Raw genomic sequence first — 22,292 nt, forward strand, 5'->3', positions numbered from 1 at the left:
CCCGTTTCCTACTGCGCATGCGCGAGTCCCGCAGCTACTGCGCATGCGCGAGTCCCGCAGCGCTTTCTGAATGGGACGCGCTGTGTTCTGGAACACACAGTTCCCAGAACACAGCGCGACTCATTACCCAGAAGACGCCGCGACGAAGACAGAAGATCTCCGCGGAGGAGGAAGAGGAAGATTAGGAGAAAGTGCCTAGCAACAGGCATTTCTGGTAAGTAAAAAAAAAAATTTTTTTCATTTTTTTTTTTTATATTTTTTTGTAATTTTTAATATTTTTTTTGTTTTCAGGGTGGCCCTCCACTTTAAGTGTTCCACACTCAGGAAGTGTTAGAAGTCTCACATTACTTCAAACAGAGTGTGCAATTAATGCAGGAAACACAAACAATGATCCATTCCACAAGGCATCCAGTAACTAGAAGAAAACACAATTATGGGACTGTCCTATTGATGCATGGCCTTAGACTCCTTGTTCCATGCTGGACTCCCACATAACAAATATTCCCATTCACAAAAACAGTGCTGGAGAAACCACGGGGTTGATTTACTAAAGCTGGAGAGTGCAACATCTGGTGCAGCTCTGCATAGAAACCAATCAGCTTCCAGGTTTTAGCCCACGTTCACATTGGGGTCAAATCGCCGTCAGAATCGGTGCCACGCCGACTTTGTGGCCCAACACCGATTCTTAAAAGTAGTTCCTGCACTACTTTTGGCGACTTTGGGGGCAATTTCATAGACATTTGTGTATGAACCCACACAGATGTGTCGGATATCGCTCCCGAAGTCGGACTGACATGTCCGTTTGAAATTTTGCAAGGTCATCTGAACTTGCACAATTTCAAACCCGCATCAGTGTGAACCTAGGCGACACGTCAAAGCCGAACTGAACAAGCTGCATTTAAAATTGGATTGGCTGCCATGCACAGCTGCACCAGATTGTGAGTGCTCCAGTTTTAGTAAATCTCCCCCACGTCTGTTGTGCTCCTTCCCAGAGTTGCTATTAATGTTCTACAGTCCAACAATCAACCGCAATCCAAATGCTGGAAATAGCGTTGTCTCACTGACAAGAGAAAATGTTTGCAGGATATGAATCAAAAGGAATTCAACAACTGGTGTAGAACATTTTTGTATTTCATAAAGAAACCAAAACCGCTACAAAACAGTTCACACAGGGCTACTTGTAAGGTGATCTAGCCGTCTGACAAGTCACGCTCCGTTGTGTACTATATAACCATTCTAATAGGAGTGAATCAAGTCGCTCTGACTTAGAAAAAGGGTTCCCGTACTACTTTGGGATGACTTCAGGGCGACTTGCATTGACATAAAGTAATTTTGCAAGCCGCTGCTGTAGTCATGTGCAGATCGCCTTGCAAAGTCACGCTGCAAGTCGGGCTGCCCTTGTGTGAACCTGCACTGTCTCCTGAAAAACAATCCCATTTAACAAAAAAAACATTTTTTTTTTATTTATTTTTTTAAGGTTTATGTCTTATAACAGGGCTTGACAAATGTGCTTTGAATCTAGGAGCCAGCAAAAAAAAAAAAAAAAAAAAAAAAGAGAAGGATAGGTGTCATTTTGTTTTTGTTTTTTTAACTAGCAAAGCTTACGAGTAGAACATGTTCCCAAAGGTGAACTCGTCATTTAACCCTTTCGCAGCCAGAGCAGTTTTTTGTGTGCATTTAAAAAATAATTTTAGGCCTAAAGATTACATAAAACCCCCCAAACATTATATAATTTTCTGAAAGCAGACACTTTAAAGAATAAAATAATCAGTAGTTTCAATTTTTTATGTAACATAATATTACCGCAAAGGTCACAAAATTTCAGTAAAACACACATTAAAAGTTAATTTTAGGAGGGCAAAAAACACAATAAATTACCCAGCTTTTTGGTAAAATATAAAAGCTGAGGTTGCACCGAGTAAATAGATACCCAACATGTCAAACCTTAAATTTGCATGCGCCCGTTAACTGGCATCAAACTTCAGTACCCAATATTTTTTACATAGGTGACACTTTAAAAGCCCCCTATAGGTCATTAGTTTAATGTTACAAAGGAGGTCTGGTGCTAGAATTATTGCTCTCATTCTGGTGTGCACAGCCATATGCAACATGTGTACCGCAATCAGTGTAGGTGCCCCATGTGCATTTACATTTATACATGCATATATGTGGGGGTGCCTAATTTTTTTGGGTGAGATTATTTTTTTTTTAAATAAAAAAAAATGTTATACTAAACTTTCCCCCATCACTCTGCATTACATTCTTTCCGGGTCTTAATGGCCAGGGAAATGGTCAGCAAAGACTCATAATGACATCACATGAGAGGACGTGGGCCCAAGCGCCAGAACGAAATTTCTCGTTACCATTGTGACCTGGAGCTGGGGTTTGTTGAGCCCTGTCTTGTAACACAAGCTTATGTTATTATGCAACCAACACAAAACATATTGCGCAAAAGATGACGTAAGATCTTTACAGAAGGCCATTTTCACACTGTTCCACTGTGGTTTCTCCACAGTGAGGGTGCAGCGCAGTGTATCCATTATTTTCACGTGGGTTACCCATACTCTGCCATAGACCTTCCATTAGATTAGACTATTTGGGAGGTTTTCTGAAAGCACACCAAAAGTCCTGTATGCATGCAGGATCTCAGGGTCCTATAAACTAGACCAGTGATTCTCAACCAGGGTTATGTGGAACCCTAGGGTTCCTTCAGAGGTTGCTAGGGGTTCCTTCAGCATTGCGCAATTTCTGCCTCTCAGATAAGTTCCCACTCACACCATTGATCTTTTTAACTATCTGTAAGGACATAACTCTTCCCAATGACCACAAGTGTAAGGACCATTCTCCCCACTGACCATCACACTAATGTATCATGAGTTGTAGCTTTCTAATTTTTAGCAGGGGTTCCCCGAGACCGCAGAACTATTTCAAGGGTTCCTCTTTGATGAAAAGGTTGAGAAAGGCTGAACTAGACATATGGAGAGTGCCACAAATCAGACATTTCTTGTAATCTCTTTCCTCTCCTTGTGATTACCAACGCTCATTAACCAAATTCAAACGGCTGTTCTGACTCTCCAAGGTTTATTGATTTCCCCAGTAGACAATTATAAACCATCCCATATTCAGAAATGGGAGTCCAACTTGCATAGATTCTTTCAAGCAGAACAATGTAGAAAGCTTCTCTTTTATGTCATCTATAAAGACCAGATTTTTATTTATTTTTTTCCCTTTAACAAAGAAAATTTCAAAATTCTTACTAGGTGGAACCAGTCTTCTCCAACTCTGCACAAATTCCTCCCCCCATCACGGATTGTTGCTGGAGGTGCCAGGAGGAATGAGGCGATATCCTACACATATTCTGGCCTTTCTCAAAAATAACACTTTTAGGAGGAAGTGTGAAAGATATCACAAAAATTTACTGACTTCACGCTCCCAAAAGGATCCTTTATTCTTTCTTCTCCAAGTTTCAGACATCCCAGCAAATACTTATAGCAAATCGGTCATACATCACCACCTTAATGCTGCCAAATCGTGCATCCCAATGAAATGGAAGGATCCCCCCCTTGTTTATCACTTTGGGTCTCAAAAGTTTAAGAACTGAATGAAATGGTTCTTTCCTCTCATAACAAACACAATGTTTATTCCAAAACATGGTTCTATTTGGAATGCATTTATATAATCTAATGCTCGGAGCTATTAATGACTTGTATTGCAATTGGTTTCTGTTCAATGCACTAATTGTATTCAGGTTCGGTATACTTTTAAATAAAGAACTTACAAAAAAAAAAAAAAAAAAAACACAACAGACGTTTATTTTTATTTTTTTAGTACATTGCCCATTTCTACAGACCACTGCTAGTGTCACTTTTACGTCAGATAGTCAAGATGTTCATAAAACGCGAGAATTATCAGCAGAAAGGATTGCTGTCTGAAAATGTACAATTTATTAAGCAGTCCATGTGTGGGCGAGCATCAAATATCAATTTTGATGTCATGATTCCTACATGATCACTTTTATCATCATTTCCCATTTCTATCAAATAATGTCATTTTAAAGAACAGCCAACTATGCTATAGATTAGTCACAGGCAATGGAAAAGATCTTCAGCCTGATCTTCCCCGTAACTTGCTCTCCAATCAGATGACTTATCCAAATTATTCTGCACAAATGTGCTATACACAAACATATACAAAAGAAAAAACATCTAATTAAAGTGTGCGTGTCTGTTTGTGTGTTAGGTGGGGATGTTTTCATTATTACAACTTTGTGTTTTTACTATAATTACATGCACTGCATTTCTGACATATTTTATCCCTGAGGTTATGTGTACATAATAAAAGACATTACATAGCTGTAGGCCACGGAACCCGTTCAGATGTAATGCACTTGCCACATTGGCTTGTAGCCTAAAGCAACAAAAGAATCCCTTCTCTGGCTGAAGGTATCAGACTTTCTTGTGGTTTGGTTGCAGAATTATAAATAGCACAATTTAAAAAAAAGTCAAACTTGCCATGTAGACCTTGAGGCTTGTAGCTACTTAGAGCTTTGTTGTAATAGTTAGGTTTACCTAAATTGTCACCATTTAAAAACTACAGTCTAAACTGATCAGCATCTATACTACACAAGAAGAACTTCCCCACACCTATTGCAACTACACCAGTCTTTCTTCTTTTCTGTTAATATTCTCATAAATATTCTACTAATAATGTCAAGAAAGCACTAAGCAAGCAGAAAATTAATGTTACAATTAAACCAATGAGGGATATTGCAAATATCAGGGTTTTGTCAGACTAATGATGGGATTGCTTAGAGAGCTCACACCTGCATCAATGGCCGCTTTCCTTCCCGGATAATAAAAAAAATAAAATAAATAAAAGGATGTTGAGTTGATGATGCTCTCAGTGTTAGAACCAGCAAGAGAACAAAGTTGCACGAGAAAGCAAATTTTCTCTTAGGCTGGATTCACACCAATGCAGTTTTAGTGCTTTTTGCATTTTTCAGATTTGCTCAACAGAACGTGTTCCATAGGAAACCATGGTAAATGGACTGTAGTACAAATCTGCAAAATGCAAAAAGCATTAAAAATGCATAGGTGTGAGTCCAGCCTTAGGCCGGATTCACACCTATGCATTTTTAGTGCTTTTTGCATTTTGCAGATTTGCACTACACTTTAAATGGACAAAAAGCACAAAAAAAATAAATAAATAAAACATAGGTGTGAATCCAGCCTTAGGCTGGGCCATACACTGCAAGAACCGGCCGGGATTCGAACCGGGCAGGCTGAATGCACCAAGTTGGTTGATCAATCAACTTGGGTACAACCAGCCTGCCGGATTCTCTTAAAGCAGCCTCTAGCGATAATCACCGTCTTCTCCTGGTGGGGACGGCTTCCGTTGCCAGGGAGCAGACAATGGCTCAGCAGGAGGGATTCCCCTGTCAGCACGGTCTTTACAGTAAGGGTGATGTGAAGGGGGCAGGAGCGTCTGCTGCCCCCCCTAATTAACAGTGTCCTATGGCCCCCCTAAACCAGTGTCCCCTGCTCCCCCTTCACATCACCCCCCCCCCCCCACTGTAGTGTTCCCTGCCTGCCCCTCCCCATATAGCAGTGTCCTCTGTCCCCCTTCACAACACCCCATCACTCCCCAACTTGAGCGTCTTCTTCCCCTCTGTCCCCTCCACATAACATCCGCCCCACTATAATGCTCCATGCCCCCCCCCCCACTGTAGCGTCCTGTGCCCTCTGTCCTCCTTTGCATCACCCGTCCCTGTAGTGTCCTCTGTCCGCCTTCACATCCCCACGCACTGCAGTTTCCTCTGCCCTCCCCCCTCCACGCACACACAGTGTAGCAGAGTGTAGAGTGAAAGGTGCCCCGTTACTGGATGGAGGAGGATCGACAATACAGGGGTGGGTTCCCAATCTACCTGTCGGCTGCCTGTAGTCAACTGGTAGATTGGGATCAACGGCTTGCTGACCCCACTCTAAACTAAAAGTGGCATTTCTGTCTACTGCATCATACCCCTGCTATCAGTATGAAGCACTTCTAACAAGTTTTGAACACCTCCCAAACTAAAATTCAGACTGCTAAATTACAGGTCTGACTGCTTACATAAACGGGTATTGGTCAAGGGGCATTAAAGGATGGGAAGGGTTCTTACATATGTCATATTTTCTTGAATATTTAAAAATATTGAGCTGCCAGTGTTGATAATTTTTTGTGGCCGCAAAATCTTTTTAATTTTTTTATTTTGATTGTCTTGAGTGCAAGACAGTTCTACAAATAGTACAAAAAAAAAAAAATAAACAAAAAAAAAAAAAAAACGCAGGCACCAAATATGCCCACACTAATACGTTCCAGTGCTCCACTCCATAATCCATCACTTAGTGATGAATGTATAATCGCAATAGCTCAAGACAAGTCACAAAGGCCAGAAGTAATACAAGGAATTCAAATAACCTCAACCTTTAGTATAAACTGAAAGCAAGCAACTGTGCATAAGAGAATGTGCAGAATTAGGATCAGATAAATAACCATAGGGAGGGCAGAGACAAACCTGAAAAGAGATTTTCTGACATTACAGAACCTTAGTAAACATCCCCAAAAGAAAAGAAAGGAGTTTTAGGGTAGAACGGCTGAGTCTCAGGATGCCGGCCAAGATGACCAAATTTGACAAATTTAGTGGGACTGGCCTCAAAATCTATAACGTGCTATCATTGCAACGAATTCAGAACAAAATACCACAACTGCTTATAAGGAAAGTAGAGGTAAATAAAACTTCTTCTATGTTGGGGTAAATTGTTGATTGTGTCCATGTAACTATGGAGTTACAAACGATTCTGCAGTAAAATTTGTCTAAAGCTGGCCATAGAGGGGTAGAGTTTTGAATGTAAATTCTTAGGAAAAGAAGGTTCTAAGAAACTTTGTTTTTCAGTGGGTCAAATCTTTGTCTCTTTTTTTGACCACAGTGATAAGAAAATTTGAAGAAGAAAGAAATTTGAGAAAAATGTTTCCTTCTAACAATGTGGTTTTTACTCAGCAAAGTTCATTCAGTAGGCAGCGTCTCACAGCAAGAATGCGGTGCGTCCTCGTTCACCTTTTCAGGTCCGATTTCAGCCTGAATTTGTGGCCGAATTTGGACCTGAAACAAAGACATAGAAACCTGTGCAAATCGCACTGGAGCCGCTGCGGAGATATGTGAACTGGCTCCATAGAGAGACAGTCACAATCTCCTGCTGTGTGAATTGGATGTGGGAAAGCCACATCCAATTCGCACTAATGTGAACCCAGCCTAAGGCCCCTTTCACACATGCGGATGATATGTCCGTATTTCATCCATCTGTTTGCGGATGAAATACGGGCATACATTCATCCCTATGGGATAGCGGGTGTCTGCGGATGAACATCCGCAGACACCCGATTTCCTCCGCAACAGTCCAAATCTGGAGACGGAGGAAAATCCTATTTTTCTATCCGTCTGCAGAGCGGATCAGATGAACACGGACACACGGTCCATGCTCATCCGATCCCCATAGAGGAGAGTGGAGAGCTGACAGGGCGGCCCCCGCACAGTGTGTTGAGACCGCCCTGTCCGCAGCCGGCTCAGCGGGGACAACGGAGCGATCCCCGCTGAGCGAGCGGATCATCACGGGGCGGATCATTACTGATCCGCCCCGTGTGAAAGAGGCCTAAGAGTCCATGCACACAGGTGCAGAAAAAAGGAAAAAAAAAAACGAAACCTCAGACAGAAAAAGCAGCATAAAAAAATGTTCATAGTAAGAGTAGCTCATATTGTAAAAGTTTAGGAGAGTTTATAGGCATTTATAAAAACAGAAATACAAACTGAAAGGTGTTCTAATCTCACTCCACTCTATTCAAAATAAAAAGTTTTGCCTTTAGGTATACTTTTAAGTTTCTCTGGGACTGACATTTGATGCATTTCGATTTCTCTCCCAACTCCTCCAAATATCTTCTGTCTGCAAAACTTTACAGGAGAGATGCATCAACAGTTCGGTCGAAGATGCAACATATATATTCATATATACTGTACTGGACACCTACATAAATCTGTTGCAAGTTCTGCTATTTGTCGCATCACCCCGAGACAGATTTCTAGAACGGAGTATCTACAAAACACTATGAATTCCAAGGATTCTCCTTTAGCTTCAAGATTGTGCTAACTGGCTCCAGATTCCTCAAAGAGTTTGATAACCTGTCTCATAAACCACATTCTCAATGCACATCTGTCAGTTTAATAAGGTGTGGCAACAGCTTCCTGACCCAACTGCTAGAACAATGCAACAGCTTAAGAGTTAAAAACCATCACTAGCAGCAAGCAAATGGAAGGCTGTAAAGCCCCAAAGCTTGTGCATAGTCTGCCCTGAAACAGCGAACTATAACTATTACATCTATAGATCACCATGATAATAGAAAACAGTAAACTTACAAAACATGTACAGCAGCATTATACAAACATTTCATATTTATACCACAATACACCAATAACTCCATGTTCTTCTGACATTGAAATATACTTGGCATTTTAGCTTTTCTTCCTCCATTTATGGCTCCTGTTTCATTCATAAAACCTGTAGTAACGGCCTATATAAAAAGGAAGAGCTGGTCATCACGTCCCTTGCTATGATTAATTTGTGGCAACAGTGTTTAGACTTTATAGCACCCATGGTATCTCAGGTCAGCCCTGTTGGCTGCTCATCACCAAATAAAGTCAGGAAATGTCAGACTGCATGGAAAAAAAAAAAAAAAAAAAAAAACGGGATTTCTCATCCACACTATACAGAACAGATAAACCAACCTTCTATTGGATCTATTGCACCAAGAATAAAAACGGGAACACTGACTGCACCCGATTGGATGCAGCTGCTATTTGGCTGACATTATTCCAGAAGGCTCCTTCAAAAAAAGAGTCAATAGAAAGATCAATTTTCTGTTCAATGGACAGGCTACCCGCTGGAGGAAAAGGAAAGGTTTCTTCACAGTTAGAGCTGTGGAAATGTGGAATAGACTCCCTCAAGAGCCGCTGGTTCTGTCCAGCTCACTATAGATTATTTAACCACTTACTGGGCACTTAAACACCAATTCCCCCCCCCCCCCCCCCCATCCAGACCAAACTTCAGCTTTCAGCACTGATGCACTTTGAATGACAATTGCACGGTCATACAACACTCTACCCAAGAGCTCTCTTTTGGTGGTATTTGATCACCTCTGCAGGTTTTATTTTTTGCTAAAACATTTTTTTTAAAAGACTGAATTATAATTTTTTTTTAATATTTTGTTATATAATTTTGCAAACAGGTAATTTTTCTCCTTCATTGATGTATGCTGATGAGGCGGCAGTGATGGGCACTGGTTGGTTACACTGATAGGCAAGCACTGCTAGGTGGCACTGATTGGCACCACTGGTGGGCATTGATAGGTGGCAATGGCAGGGGGTACTGGTGGCACAGATGAGGCAGAATTGCCTCTTCCTCTTCGGGACCGATGTCCCTTGCACATAAGCCAGTGATCGGCTTACAGAGCTTTTGTTTACATCATGTGACCAGCTGTCATTGGCTGACAGCTGATCACCTGGTAAGGGGCCAAGACCGGACACTTGGATCTGTGATCATCCGAGTCTCAGTGATCACAGAACGCACAAAGGGGAGGATGTCATATGACGGCCTTCCGAAAATTCAGGTCTGCGCTGTGGCCATCAATCTGCTATAGCACGGACAGCAAGAGGTTAAAAAAGCCTGGATTCTACTGGATACTAATATTCATAGGTAAAGTTGATCCATTTATCTGATTGCCTCTTTGGTGATCAGGAAGGTATTCTCTCCCCTGCTGGAGCAAATTGGATCATGCTTTGCTGGGGTTTTCCTTCCTCTGAATTAGCTGTAGGTATAGGAATGAGTATATTTGATTGTATATATTTTTTCCCTTTTATTGGTTGAACTAGACTTGTGTCTTATTTCAACCAGACTAACTATGTAACTGAGAAAATTTTAGCCTTAGACTGCCTGACGCATTCTTTGGACTTCAGTATAAAAATAGAGATTGCTGCAGACTGGAAATCTGCCTTAAACACAAACATGGCATCACAAAAACGCAAACGTACGTAATGTGCATTACCGTAACACACTGCAGCGCAAAAGTGTCTTTAAGCCCCAACAGTCCAGCATGCCGTAGAAAACCAAATAATTACAGCAAAAAGCACACAAAAAAAAAAACTGCATAAAGAACGTGTCTCAGAACAAGTACTAGCTGTATTATTTATGGTACATGATATGACGAGGAAAGAACATACCCCAAAAGAATAAGAGCTTGCAGAAATTAGCACAATAGAGTGGCTCCAAGCATCACACCATTCCAGAACACAAGCAACATCAGGTGACCAAAATATAACCGTCTGCTCTCCTAGCCGTATCCAAGAAATCTTTCAGCAAGATAGCCAAGTGGCCTTCCTAAATGAATATATGGAAAGCAGGTGATGCAGCAAACGCCATAGAGGCTTTCACTGTAGACAGGCAGTGCGGTATTCAGATACACCAGTTCTTGTGCTAGCATGTCACAGCATGGCAATAGTCACTGTTTAAACTGCTGGTAACAGCAAACGCTGAGCCCCAAATATGACATAATGCAACATTCTCACATCTTTGTTTTATAAGCTGTATTTCCTGTGGCAAGAACAAGCTATTCTGCAAGATACACATGCCATCAATAAGACAGAAAGCATTATGAAAAGTCTAATGGAAAATAGCAACCCAACGAAATACTGAAATCAGATCCCAGCACTTTGCACATTACCTTCACCCTGCTATACAGACTCAGTACCTTTACTAACTAGTTATCGTACAGAAGACGCTAGGATACTTTGTATCATTTTTAAGCCTAATTAATATACTGTTAAGTTCTTTATATGAAGATTTTATATCATTTATCACCCTTTAGAGTCCATCCCAGGAACAAAATCAAGTCACGCGGAGCAGCGCTTAGCTACTCACAGGAACCATTGGCGTCCATGAATGTCATCATCTTCCCGCCTCTCTGCCTCAGCCAATCAGAGGAAACTTTGGATCCATTCACAGAATACAAGGTGTCCCATGAATAGCTGAGCGCTACTCAACCTGCCTATTTTGCTCCAGGAGTAAGATGGGAAGTTCCCTTCTCACTACCAAAACACAGTGCTGTATACTCTGTGTAGATGCCGCTACATACAGTTCATGGGGTGCAACTGTTATGCAGGCCATACACGGTCGAATTTCGAACGAATTTTCTTTTCAAAATCAGAAAATTCGTTTTTTTTGTGATCCGATGATGCCACCATTGATTTTCGAAATTCGGCCGACCAAGCCTTCAATTTCACCTCATGTTGCTACAGAAAAGAATTTTCTTGGCTGGGAATCTTCTTTTCTCTCCGTACATTTTCTTTTATCTCCGTACATTTTCTTTTATCTCCGTACATTTTCTTTTATCTCCGTACATTTTCTTACGTTTCTCGCACGATTCTCCCATCATTGATTAGAAAATCGTTCGTTTTTCTAAAAATTTCCAACATGTCCGATTCCTCAAATTTTATTTCTGCACGAAAATCGGCTGTTGCTGCAGCCCACTAATGGTGCGAAATTCATACGAAAATTCTTAGATACGATTTTCGAAAGAAAATTCTTTCGAAATTCGAACCGTGTATGGCCGGCATTAGTGCAGTGAATAGTTTGTTTGGGCCAGCTTAGTCTAAAACTATTTAAAAAACGGGGCCTTAAAAAAAAGGTGCAGATCAGCTTTAAACATACAGAATAAACTAAATTATAATAGGAGAATGGTTCTAAAGTCTTAAGGTTTTTTGTTTTTTTTACCCTAATATATTCTGTGCACAAGGCCCCTTTCACACGATTGGCCCGCTCGGATCCACCTGTCCATTTCTCAGGTGGATCTGAGTGAGCCACCCATTGACTTCTATGGGGAAGCGGATGTCAGTGGCGACGATCTGCTCAAAACAGACGGATGGTGATTGGTTCGCAATCCATCCAACGTATCGGATGAAAGTGGACAGGCTGTCTGTTTTCATCCAATCTACCCATAAAGAACAGCGGGGCTCTGACAGGTCCGTCCCAGCACAGTGAGCGGAGACGGACCTGTAATCTGCATGCTCAGAGGGGATCAACAGAGTGATCCCCCGCTGAGCTAGTGGAGTCCGTCCAGTGCGAAAGGGGCCTTAAGGTGCTATAAAAAAAAAAATGCCAGAGGATTCCCCCCCCCATACGCCCCTGAGCCCATATTCGATCCAGCACTGTGCACAAGAGCAGTGGCTCTCTCCTCACTGGGCAGACTGATAGCAGCGGAAGCCGTTAGTAATTCAGCACTCCCCTTTTACTGAAAATCAACCCATGACACTCCATTCCATGAGAAAAACATCTCCAAAACCAAAGCACAGCCACAAACAACAATGTGATCCAAGGATGACAGCAGTGTAGATGCATTAACACAAAAACTGCAATATCGACACTTAAAATCTTAGGAGCAATCATCAGTGAAAGCATGAAAAATACTTTAATAAATGTGCACATTTTGTTGAAAATAAAGAAAAGGACATGTCATAAAGAACAAAAGAATTACCATAAGTTCTGGTAAACTGCCTGATCATATTTTTGTACTATTTACTTTGTTGAAAACCTGAACGAGAGAAATCTAACAGATTCCCCCATCCACACTAAACAGCATGGACAGAGGACTCTCCCTGGCACCTATTGTAAGAGCGGCTGCCTGAATACAGTCACTCTCTTTGTCAACTGTCCAGTGACAGCAGCCAATCTTTCACCCAGCCCCTTTGATTTTTCAGTCAAAGTTTGTGAATCTGAGTGATACTGACTGGGCCACCCAAGGCTTGAATTTCAACCGATTCAGCAGGGATCACCCATAATTTGAAGCGTGTATGGCAGGATTAAAGCACTTGGTGGATTAAATGGTTTAAATAATCAATTCCAATTTCTTTTGTTCTCTCCAAAATGAGTGACGTTAGCAGAGCCTGCCTAATCCACCACCCCCTCACCTGCTCTGCACAGGAAGTGTGAACCATTAGCCAGGCCACCAAGGGCAGTGCCTGAGGACATAGACGCTTCAAATCTCAGCCAGTCCAGCAGGGACTGCCCGAGATTCGGACCATCTATGGGCAGGCTGAATGTACCCAAGTCCATTGACGGGTCATTTTCAGCATAACTTTTACAGTGTGATCTTTGTTTCCCTACTGAGTGAATCACTGACCAGGGACAAGTGTCAGGTTGGAATAGTCTGCAATCTAGCCCTACAAGCGGGTCAGTCACTCATTAGGTACTGAAGTAAGAATCAGGTTTACAGTTCTGGAGCCTTCATCTTTGAAAAATAAAATCAGTTATAACAGTTTCCAGATTTCGATCGTCACAGGTTCACTTTAATGTGAATATTTCAGGCTGCAGTAAAGCCCATTGTTGGATATCACACAGACATTGCTTGTCAATCACATCAAACATCCATTAGCTAAACACAAAATGATCTTCTGACCAAACAATGAGAGCGCCGACATTTCCTCCATTGTTAGTCATACAAGCACTTAGCAGGAATCCTTGGCACAACAAAAACTGGCGTGACAATCCAGCCTGCCAATAGAATTTGCCCATGTGATTGATTAGCCTTGAATGTCAGCTCCCATCTGAGGGTTCTTTCACACCAGTGCTTGTGTTTGAGTGTGGCCACTAGTGGGCATTGTGAATGGAGCAGTGCCAATCAATTGTAAAGATGCAGCGCACCATTTACCTTCTCTTTTGTTTTCCAACTTTGCTGAAATGTCACAAAAAGACATTTCATTCATTTAAATGCACTGCATCACCATGCGGCAATGACAAAATGTAGAGCATGGTCCGTGTTTTTTTTTTTTAAACACATAGGGGGTTATTTACTAAAGGCAAATCCACTTTGCACTACAAGTGCACTTGGAAGTGCAGTCACTGTAGATCTGAGAGGAACATACAAGGAAAATAAAAAACAGCATTTTAGCTTGCACATGATTGGATGATAAAATCAGCAGAGCTTCCCCTCAGATCTACAGCGATTGTACTTCCAAGTGCAAATTGGCTTTGCCTTCAGTAAATCAACCCCATGGTGTTACTAAGCTCATAAGACTCAAGACGAATTGCCTTGCCCCCGCACTGGGGTGACTTTAGGGTTGAAGCCCAACGCAGTGCCTGTACAATGAAGATGCCACCAGACTGTACAATCATTGTCTTATCAGGCTCAAATAGGCCGCATTAGACAAATAACTTACTGTATAGCCGGCAACAGACAGTTAGAATCTCATCTGCTTCCGCGGGGACCAGACAATATTTGAACGATGTACGGGCAGGCTGAATGTACCCAAGTTGGTCAATTTGGGTACAACCAGCCTGTCGGATTTTACAAGCAATTATTGCTAGCGGTTATTATAGCAGCTATCAATTTGTGTGAAGTCGTGCCCTCCAGGAGAACACAATCGCTCTGCCGGAGGGATTGCCCACATCAACACGAACAGTGTTGATGGAGGAATCAATCCATTTTCTTTCCTGCAACCTGTGGTTGCAGGAAAAAAAAAAAAAAAATAAAAAAAAAAAAATCGCTCCATCTATGACCAGCATGTATTAATGTATGACCAGACAATTGCCATTCTTTACAATGAGGCCATACTTGTGTGTAGCTCTGCCATATATTGGGAAAAATTCTACAAGTGTGTGTTTTTGTAAGCATTGATGCACGTTTTTGTTAGTGCACAAAAAATGCATGACAACAAGCCCCTATCAACCTCGATTTTATTTTATTTTCTTGGCCAAAACAAAAAAAAAAAAAATGCAGAATGCATGAAAACATGCATTAAGAAGCATATGAAAAACACAAACAACGCAGGAAAATGCAGACGCAAAGGTGTGAGCGTAGCCTCCCATCAGCTAAAATGCTGATCATTATGTAAGAAGCGCCCCTGCGTATCATTTCCTAGATCTGTTACTTTATTTCTGGAAAGGTAACTATGATCTGAGAAGGCTGAAAAGCCGACCTCTACTGAAAGCAGTAATGTGGAATCAAGACATTTCTGCCAGATGAACATTTGCTAGGGGCAGCTGTTTTTTTTTTCCTTTTCAAGGCGTTTAAGTTCACCAAGACTGAGAATGTGAGAACTACTTGCATTGTATACATATATGCCCGGGGATATGGAAAAGGGAGTTTGTCTTTTGAAGGAAAGTGCTGAAAGAGTATTGAGAGTCGGGAGAATGCAATAAATCAGTGTATGGAGACAATGCCGCTTATTGGGGCACAGCTGGGAAGGAGATCACTGGGCTGGCGGTCGATGCAAGGTGTAGGTATAGGGCTGAGGAGAACGCTCAGGGAAAAGTCACACAAGACTGGCAGTCCATGACTGTTGGGTTAATGCTGGTTTGGCACAAGTCTTGTAAAGTGCCAATTTAGTAGAGTGGGTGATGAAAGGGTGCTGTTGACCAAACAATGGATATGGAAGAAGTGATCTGCTACCTGGCGCTCCAGAGCATTCCACTGACAGGAGAGTGTAGCAGAAAGTCGGGTCTTGTGCTGTGAGCCGGTGTGTCACTGCAGTGTGTGGCATCAAAGGGCTGTGTGCCAGTACACTGTGCGATGAGCGGGTGCATGCGCATGAAGACTGTGCTAATATGAGGGGACTGTGACCAGTAGAAGATGTGATTAAGGGGTGATGCAAGCAAGTGCTGTGTGCAATGAGGCAGTACGTTCCTTAAACACGCAAAGGAGGAGGGGGGGGAGGGGTTACACTGCTGTATGGAATCATTCGGTTATCACAACACAATGGCATCGGTGTAAAAAAAAATGTGTCCTGAGAGCGCAGAGCAGGTTGCTTTGGGGGATGCCACATCTTAATGTACTGCAAGGGCCTCCTTATGTGCCATGGACAGTGTCAGACACACAGAAGGATTGCTAAATGCCAGTCCATTATGTTTATTGGGGGGGGGGGGGGTGCCAATTCAGCTTGATATGGGCAGTCCAGTGTTTTGTTACAGAGGCTGCATGTCAACTCAGATTAGAATCAGTGCATTGCCCAATGTGAAATGAAGGTGGCATCACCTGCATGGTAAATCTACAGTCAAAGTTTGCCATGCCAGCTTAGTCTGTGGGTAGGGGTTCCAAGGCAGCCTGGTGGAAGGATTGTGTGCCAGCATTAGGTGTTATGAAAGCTGCCATTTACCAGTGATAGCCCACAGACAATGGGGCAAGATCTGAGAAATAAATCATCGGGAGAGACTAGAGGAACTATGTACAATGGGAGGGGGCATGATTAAATAAATGAGGGTGTGAATGTGGTTCAGGGGGGGCAGTGCTTTTCGGTCTGAAGACAGGGGCATGTCCTTATAGACAGCAGAAAGTATTGTGTTACCAGGAGAATGGTGGGCACTGGAACCAACCTCCAGCAGGGCTGGTAATGATCTATCAGGAAAGAAACGTTGGCAAGACAAGCAGGTCCGTCCTCATATCATCAGACTCTATGGATCGCTTGTCCTTTGTTCTGAGGTCAGGCTTCTGATTCTTGGATGGCCGACACTTATCAATGTACAGGTCAGAGAATCAGTGGTGGTGACCCCCTCCGGGGATGGCAGAAGTACCATGTGATCACTGGGGGAGTCAATGACATGGCGGTGCATGTAGAACACAACACATGTGCCCAATGGGGAGGTGGCAGCAGTGCTGCCTGCAGACTACATGATGACAAATTGGTATCAAGCAGTGTCCCAGTCAGTCAGGAGTGCAGTGTGCCAACCGAAGTGTGCCAGTCCATCAGGAGTGCAGTGTGCCAACCGAAGTGCCAGTCCGTCAGGAGTGCAGTGTGCCAACCGAAGTATGCAGTGTGCCAGTCCAACAGAAGTGCAATGTGCCAACTTAATCAGTGTGCCAGCCCCTCAAGAGTGCAGTGTGCCAGCCCCTCAAGAGTGCAGTGTGCCAACCTAATCAGTGTGCCAGCCCATCAGGAGTGCAAAGTGCCAACCTAATCAGTCCATCAGGAGTGCAGAGTGCCAGGGGTGCAGTGAGCCAGTGTTCCAGGGGTGCAGTGTGCCAACCTAATCAGTGTGGCAGCCCCTCAGGAGTGCAGTGTGCCAACCTAATCTGTGTGCCAGTCAGTGATGCAGTGTGCCAGTCAGCGATGCAGTGTGCCAGTCAGTGAGCGGTGATGAGGAATGGAAGGAGCCGTGGTGTATTGCAGTGGTGTCGGTGATTGGACTGTATTGTAGGGCCGTGCATTGTGCGGTGCTCGGCTCCCCTCACACATTCTCAGTCTCTCTCTCTCTCTCTCTCTCTCTCTCTCAGTACCTCGGTGATTCTCGGTAGGTGATTCTCGGTCGGTGCTCCTCCCGCAGGCTGCGCTCTTCTCACCGTCCACACATTAATCCAGCACGCTCCGCGCCCCACCATCCACCCCACACCCTGCCTTCCGCGAACCGGAGCCCGGATCGTAGCGGCGGCCTCTCCCGTCCGCTCGCACTCCGCTCTCCTCTCCCACAAGTTGAGAACAAAGTTACTCCCCACCCGCCCGCAGCTGAGCCCATGCAGCTGACTCTCGCGAGACTTCCTATTGGCCAAGATGGCGGCGGGCGGTACTGAGGGCGGTGAGGGTTGCCATGGTAACACCTTGACTCCAGGAATGAGAGGCTTAGAGGAATGTGTCACCGTGCCAGTAGAACGGCATAATGGTGCCATGGATGAGGGGGGCATTGCTGGGCTTGTTCAATAAGCCGGTGAGGACAGCTGTGTGCAGAGGGCAATGATCCATAGCAACCAGTCACATCCTTGGGGATACTGCAATGATCCATAGCAACCAGCTCCATCCTTGGAGACACTGTAATGATCCATAGCAACCAATCCCATCCTTGGAGACATTGCAATGATCCATAGCAACCAATCCAATCCCTGGAGACATTGCAATGGTCCATAGCAACCAATCCCATTTTTGAAGACACTGCAATGATCCATAGCAACCAGTCCCATCCCTGAAGACACTGCAATGATCCATAGCAACCAATCCCATCCCTGGAGACACTGCAATGATCTATAGCAACCAATCGCATCCCTGGAGATACCGCATTGATCCATAGCAACCCATCCCATCCCTGGATACATTGCAATGATCCATAGCAACCAATCCAATCCCTGGAGACATTGCAATGGTCCATAGCAACCAATCGCATCCTTGGAGACACTGCATTGATCCATAGCAACCAATCACATCCCTGGAGACACTGCATTGATCCATAGCAACCAATCTTATCCCTGGAGACACTACAATGGTCCATAGCAACTAATCCCATCTCTGCAGACACTGCAATGGTCCATAGCAACCAATCCCATCCCTGGAGCCACTGCAATGGTCCATAGCAACCAATCCCATCCCTGGAGACACTGCATTGATCCATAGCAACCAATCGCATCCCTGGAGACACTGCAATGATCCATAGCAACCAATCTCATCCCTGGAGACACTGAATTGATCCATAGCTACCAATCCCATCCCTGGAGACACTGCAATGATCCATAGCAACCAATCCCATCCCTGCAGACATTGCAATGGTCCACAGCAACCAATCTTATCCCTGGAGACACTACAATAGTCCATAGCAACTAATCCCATCCCTGCAGACACTGCAATGGTCCATAGCAACCAATCTCATCCCTGGAGACACTGCAATGGTCCATAGCAACCAATCCCATCCCCGCAGACACTGCAATGCTCCAAAGCAACCCATTCCATCTCTGGAGACACTGCAATGGTCCATAGCAACCAATCCCATCACTGAAGACACTGCAGTGGTACATAGCAACCAATCCCATCCCTGCAGACACTGCAATGGTCCATAGCAACCAATCCCATCACTGCAGACACTGCAATGTCCATAGCAACTAATCCCATCCCTGCAGACACTGCAGTGATCCATAGCAACCAATCCTATCCCTGCAGACACTGCAATGGTCCATTGCAACCAATACCATCTCTTCAGACCCTGCAATGTCCATAGCAACTAATCCCATCCCTGCAGACACTGCAGTGTTCCATAGCAACCAATCCTATCCCTGGAGACACTGCAATGGTCCATAGCAACCAATCCCATCCCCAGAGACGCTGCAATGGTCCATTACAACCAATCCTATCCCTGCAGACACTGCAGTGGTCCATAGCAACCCATGTCATCCCTGCAGGCGCTACAATGGTCCATAGCAACCAATCACATCCCTGGAGACAATTCAATGGTTTATAGCAACCCATCCAATCCCTGCAGACACTGCTATGGTCCAAAGCAACCCATTCCATCCCTAGAGACACTGCAATGGTCCATAGCAACCAATCCCATCCCTGCAGACACTGCAGTAGTATATAGCTACCAATCCCATCCCTGCAGACTTTGCATTGGTCCATAGCAACCAATGCTATCCCTTCAGACACTGCAGTGGTACACAGAAACCAATCCCATCTCTGCAGACACTGCAATGTCCATAGCAACCAATCCCATCCCTGTAGACACTGCAGTGGTCCATAGTAACCAATCCCATTCCTGGAGACACTGCAATGTTCCATAGCAACCAATACCACACCTGCAGACACTGCAGAGGTCCATAGTAAACAATCCCATCCCTGGAGTCTGTACCAGTCTATGGCATCCAATCCCATCCTGGCAGACACTACAATGGTCCATAGCAAACCATCCCATCCCTGGATACATTGCAATGGTTCATAGCAACCCAAACCATCCCTGCAGACACTGCAAAGGTCCATAGCAGCTAATCCCATCCCTGGAGACACTGCAATAGTCCATTACAACCAATCCCATCCCTGCAGACAGTGCAGTGGTCCATTGCAACCCATGTCATCCCTGCAGACACTGCAATGATCCATAGCAACTAATCCCATCTCTGCAGACACTGCAATGGTCCATAGCAACCAATCCCATCCCTGCAGACACTGCAGTGGTCCATAGCAACCAATCACATCCCTGGAGATAATGCAAGGTCCATAGCAACCCATCCCATCCCTGCAGACACGAATTGTGAATGGCACCCCAATGCTAAAGTGTGTGAGAAATCACACAACAAAACGCATGTTAACAAAGTATGTGCGATTTAAAGTGGTTGTAAACCTCTATAGTGCGAACTTGGCTCAATCCAGAGCACTAAGGGTAATTTCTGTCTGCTGCTTCGGTCCTTTGCTATCAGAATGAATCACTTCGGACATGTTTTCCTGACGCCAAGAGAAAAATAGTGAAAGGGGAGGGACCTCCAGCTGATTGACAGCCTCAGCTCTGTTCCTGTGTAGAGGGGTTGTGTCCCTTCCCTCCAATCAGCTGTCAGAGCTCGCTGAGCTGTGCAGAGTTTAACTTTAGCTCTCCGCCTGTAAATCTCCATAAATCCTGGCTTTTGAAGAGCAGTAGAGAAGACTGTAGATAAACAGGTGCAATTTATGTAGGATGATTTGTTAAATCCTTGTGTATCACCTGAGGTCAGTTACTTCACTGGGTATATGTGAGGGTTTACAACCACTTTAAAGATAGGGTCATGCAATTCTTTGGTGAGATTTAGATGCAGTAGGCGGCAACAGACAGTAACATGCAGCAAAGAGTGCTATGGTGCACATCACAGACTAATGAGCACCTTCCTTCTGACTGATCCATAAGCCGACTGGGACAGTTTAGAATGGAGTCCTATGTGACCTCCATGTGTCTTCCATTCACTTTAGTTTTTCCCATCTTGTGATAGAGGAGAAAACAAACCCATGTAATCTCTCTGGGTGGATGTATGTAAACAGATGTGCAGCTGATCGCATCCGTTCAGATCTGCAAAAGGAGACATGCACAAATGTGGATCTCTTCCAGATGGACAGTTAGGGTAGGGCAGTAAAAACAGGAAGCTGAGGGAAGGTTTTACCACCCTCAGCCCCCCAACCAAACTGTAAAATAGCATCTGGACAGGGCTGTTCATATGTCACTTTGCTTCGTAGCTGCAGCATTTTTAATGCTGAGGTGCAGAGTTTGACAGGCAGCACTGCTTGTTAAACTCACCTACTGAGTTCGATATGACCACCCGCAACTGTGTGCAATTCACACAATTGCGGCATTGGAGGGTGTAATCAGGTGATGAGGAGGCGATATAAAGCCTCCTTACTAACTGTCAAATGCCCTCCAAAAAGCAATCCAAGGCAGATCGCTCTTCAGAGGGCACCATACTCCACACCGCATGTGAAAGAGCGCTTATTGTATTTGGTCCTGAACAGACTCTGATACCACTTGTATTGTTGTGTATGCTGGGTGTAGTTCTCAATATCTCTTTTTACTCTATAGGTATGGACACTGTGCAGTTGCTGTATATGCTGGGTGTAATCCCCGGTATTTCTTCTTACTCTATAGCAGCAGTCACCAACCAGTGGTCCGTGGAACACTTATGGTTCACGAGAAAAATTTTGATGCATACAACATACATTGGGGCATACTAGTGCAGCACCCTCTAGGTAGGTAGGTGCTAGTGGTAGAATTCTTGGTAAGGTTATGTACATTTAAGCAGGCCTGGCTGTTTGCTAGGCCTGTTTGTTTTCATTCTGGGTTGGGAGTGGCTCAGAGACTATGCACAATTCTCAGCAGCCCCTACAGGGGTACCGCTACACTTCCCTGCCTGGGAGTAACTTGTAATGTACTGCAAGCCTGTGCAAATCAATGGCAGGACTGAAGCTGCAACTGTATGAGTATATAAGCAAATCTTATTGCATATCAGTCATTTTGGACTGCCATAAACAAGACCCTGTGCTTCTGGGGCTGTGTGTTAGTCTCAGTACACAAGTAAACAGTGGGATTTGTATATACTGTATACCCATATAGCTGCAACTTCAGCCATGCCATTGATTTGTACAGCCTGGCTGTACAATCTACCTGTCACACCCAGGCAGAGATATCCCCAGAAAAAAGTGTCCCTGGTTAAATAGATGTGTCCCTGATTTCCTCCAGCCTTAATAATGGTGTCCCTAGCCTGGGTGATTGCAGGTTAATCCTTCTTAGCAACATTTGCATGGTTGACCTAGGGCAGGAGGAGGAAGGGGAGGAGTTTGTACGCGCCATGCTGTATCTGGGGTAATTGATGATTTCACATGCTGATATCAGTCCCTCCCCTCTCAGCTTGTGTAAACATTTTTGCAGGTGGTGAGAAAGTGGATTACTTACCCTGTTGCTCTATTTAGAGATGTGACCTGCAGTGCACTTTTGGACCTGGAGCGGGTAATTTAA

At 44.0% G+C, this 22,292-nt stretch overlaps 1 protein-coding gene across 4 annotated transcripts in view; it reads right to left on the reverse strand.

The window, feature by feature from the left end:
* SIPA1L1 (signal induced proliferation associated 1 like 1) overlaps window positions 1-17,578 on the reverse strand; it is a 407,147-nt gene extending 389,569 nt beyond the window's left edge. For 2 of the 4 annotated variants that reach the window (XM_077464605.1, XM_077464601.1), the window contains exon 1: window positions 17,347-17,575. The gene's annotated coding sequence lies outside the window, so the exon portion shown is untranslated. Of the gene's footprint in view, window positions 1-17,346 lie in introns of all 4 variants that reach the window. The other 2 variants (XM_077464604.1, XM_077464603.1) reach the window with 2 other exon arrangements.
* Window positions 17,579-22,292: the final 4,714 nt, after the last annotated feature.

Source organism: Lithobates pipiens, unplaced genomic scaffold (genome assembly GCF_037356315.1).
Source record: "Lithobates pipiens isolate NorthernLeopardFrog02 unplaced genomic scaffold, aLitPip1_a1.2 Scaffold_30, whole genome shotgun sequence".
In the NCBI taxonomy this organism is placed as follows: domain Eukaryota; kingdom Metazoa; phylum Chordata; class Amphibia; order Anura; family Ranidae; genus Lithobates; species Lithobates pipiens.